At 36.6% G+C, this 3121-nt stretch overlaps 1 long non-coding RNA gene across 2 annotated transcripts; it reads left to right on the top strand.

Moving 5' to 3' along the window:
• Positions 1-357: 357 nt before the first annotated feature.
• LOC113284222 lies at positions 358-2036 on the top strand. 2 transcript variants are annotated; one of them, XR_003328038.1, is made up of 3 exons: positions 358-409; positions 972-1289; positions 1370-2036. It is a non-coding gene; the product is annotated as an uncharacterized LOC113284222 (long non-coding RNA). The 2 variants fall into 2 exon arrangements; XR_003328039.1 differs by lacking the exon at positions 1370-2036 and having other exon boundaries at positions 972-1307.
• Positions 2037-3121: the final 1085 nt, after the last annotated feature.

Below are 3121 nucleotides of genomic sequence, written 5' to 3'. Positions count from 1 at the left end.
AATGTGGAGGATTTATACAGTAGTAGAGTGCAAGGACAATGATTTTGAGAAGATGGAGGAGGAGATAAAAGATATTATAAATGCTCATGATGAATTGAAATGCAATTCTAAGTATAACTTTGTTGGGCTGGAGTCAGCTTTTCCTATAAAGGTATAAATTCAAAGTTTCTAGAATGGATGCGAATTGTTTTGTTATATGCTCTGAATTCACTATTTATTTATTTATTCTAATTACAGATCCTAGTGAAGAGTTATGTTACATTGTCCAAATTGAAAACTCCTCGCTTCGAGCACTACATGGAACTAAGGAGGAAAGTGCTCTCAGAGATTGATGAAATCCGATGCAAACATGGTGGGAAGGATGAAAGTGAAGTGCTCGCAGAGATTGATAAAATCCAACGCAAATGAGGTATAGCGAATGTGTCAATAGCTAATGAATGTGTTTACAGCTCTTATTATAATACTTTAGTTTCAGCCTAGTCTTTACTTTTAGTTTTTCTTCTTAGAAGATAATTGCATCTTTTGGAGCTACTGCAATACAAGTTTAGGAAGTGAAGCTCAAGTTTATGTAAATGATGAATTTAATGTCTGTTTGTGCAAACTTAATATTCCACATTGCGAATATGTTAATTTACAATTCTTACGGTCTCCCTATAGGGCAACATGAGATATGCAGCACAGGAACATAATAGTCTACATGGTTCTTTATCTTCTTGTTTGGAGCAAACTGTGAAGTAGCTAGGGCTATGTTCTTCCACAACTGGTTTGACATGACTTTGTGTGTTTCATGAGTACTAAATATTGTGGTAGCAGGTAGCGGGTTTACACTCAGCAATCATTTTGTATGTTTTTAGATGAATTTAGTTTTTGTTGGAATGAATGCATTGCCCTATTTAAACAGCCTTTGTTTTTTTATAGGTACCTTCTTCATTTTTTCCTAAATTTAAGTTTGGTTTACTTCGTTCTTCCAGACTCTTTCGAACCTTGGTTTGCTGCATATCGTTCAACAACAGACGTCACTCTGCCTGCACCTGGAAGAGAGTCTGTGGAATCCATCAGAAAGAGAGATTGTTTTTTGGAGCCTGAGAAATAGGGAAAGCATAGTTTCATCCTTGTCAAAAGACTGGAACATATCTGCTGGCTTTTCTTGCTTGAACCGCATCACCTATTGACATGGCCTTTCTACTGGAAAGACCTTATATCTTTTCTTTGCCAAAACATGATCCTTTCATTATTTTGTCAGTTCATATGCCAATGGTGAACAATCAGTTGGTGTTGGAAATTGGAAGGTTCATCACTTCTTTTTTTTTTTTTTTTTTTTTGTAGGTTTTCGTGTCAATGAACTTACTAAGTGAAATTTGCATGGCAGCTACGGGGAATTTTCAAATTGAAATTTGCATGGCAGCTACGGGGAATTTCCAAATTCTACTGGTGTTACCAATCCAACTAGATTTTGTGCCCGTGCTACGCACCGGGGACCCGAAAACCATACACATTTTATTTTCTTTTAACCATATTTTTGGTTTGGTGTGATGTGGCTTCGTCTCGCCCCGGCTCGCATTTTTTACTTGTTGTCGCAGGGTTTCCACCGCCCCATTATTTAGGAGTTTTGATTTGGTGTGGCTCGGCTCGCCTCGCCCCAATGCATGCTAAGGAGTTTTTGATTTGATATGGCTTGGCTTCACCTCGCCCCGTCGCATAGAATTTTTGATTTTGTGTGGATCGGCGTCGCCTCGTCCCGATGCATACTTAGGATTATTAATCTTGTGTGGTTCGATGCATGCTTAGGATTTTTAATTTGGTGTGGTTTGGATTCCTCTCACCTATTCCCGATGCATGCCGAGGATTTTCGATTTGGTATAGCTCGGCTTCTCCTCGCCCCTCGCTTCGGATATTGATTTGGTGTTTGTTTTTATTTTCTTTCTTTTTTTATCTTTGTTGGACAGTGTTTGAAAAGATGGTGATAGGAGTTGATAGAAATATAAAGCCATTTCCAATAGCATTCAACAAAAATAATAACCAGTGTACTTATTAATTAATACATACCTAGTCAATATAGAAAAAAATTCACTATTTGTACCGGAGTAGTAAACAAAAAAGCATATGTGAAACCAAAATTAACCCTTGGGCTTTATGTTCCCCCTCAATTGTGCGCTGCAAGGCCTCGATCATGTCTTGACTGAAAAGAAACACAAAACAAAAAATAAAAAAGTATCAGTATTGCTACTGTTATTGTGTAGATTGTAGTTGTGATAGAGTCAATGGTGTTGAGGATCAACACTCCACCTAAAAACCATATACTTACTTATTCTTATAAACTAAATCTGATTATGTGTTACGGTTAATACTGCAATGAAAAACAGCAACCTAACTTAGTTTTAAAGCCTCCTCAAAAGTAAACTGGAATCAGCAATTCTCGCTGCAATGAAAAACAATAGCATATATTTCGTAATCCATTACTCCTCTAATACAGACAACCTTAAACATAAGAAATATTGGAGATCATGGTTTAAAAAGGCGCTTCTGGGGTGCGCTTTTGGGTGCTTTTTTGCGCTTTAGGTCATAGGCGCTTCTAGAGCACCGCTCTGTGATTTGGTATATATTAGAAGATAAAAAGTTGGGCTTTGAGGCTCAATTGGGCCTGTTACACGTTTGCTAATACTTATAAACCTAATTTTTTTTATTCCCTCTTTTAGAAATGTTTCTTCTTCTGCCTCTTCTTCTATGATGCAAAAGTTGGGAATGATGATCATGATGACAATGACTGCCTACATGATGATATGAATGATGCAAAAATTCGTGGCTAGTATACTTTGATAACTCTTGAATAGAATAGGTGTATCAGTATGCTTAGTTAGTTTAATTATGTATTATGTCTGAAGTTCGTAATTTTCTTTTATTAGGTTGGAGACTTCTTATTTATATATATTATTATATATTTTATAAAGCTCGCTTTCGCTTTACGCTTTTGCAACGCTTTACGCTTTGATATGAAAGCGCTTCGCCCCACGCTTTCGCTTTTTAAAACCTTGTTGGAGATCAATTTAAAATTACTCTTTTTTTACTCTAATTCTATTGATTGGTGTAAAAATGGATTGTGGGTTCATTTGAGTGCCAAGAG

The sequence above is a fragment of the Papaver somniferum genome, chromosome 5 (genome assembly GCF_003573695.1).
Source record: "Papaver somniferum cultivar HN1 chromosome 5, ASM357369v1, whole genome shotgun sequence".
In the NCBI taxonomy this organism is placed as follows: domain Eukaryota; kingdom Viridiplantae; phylum Streptophyta; class Magnoliopsida; order Ranunculales; family Papaveraceae; genus Papaver; species Papaver somniferum.
Note: the sequence above shows the minus strand (reverse complement) of the source record. Positions and strands in the feature narration are given on the sequence as shown.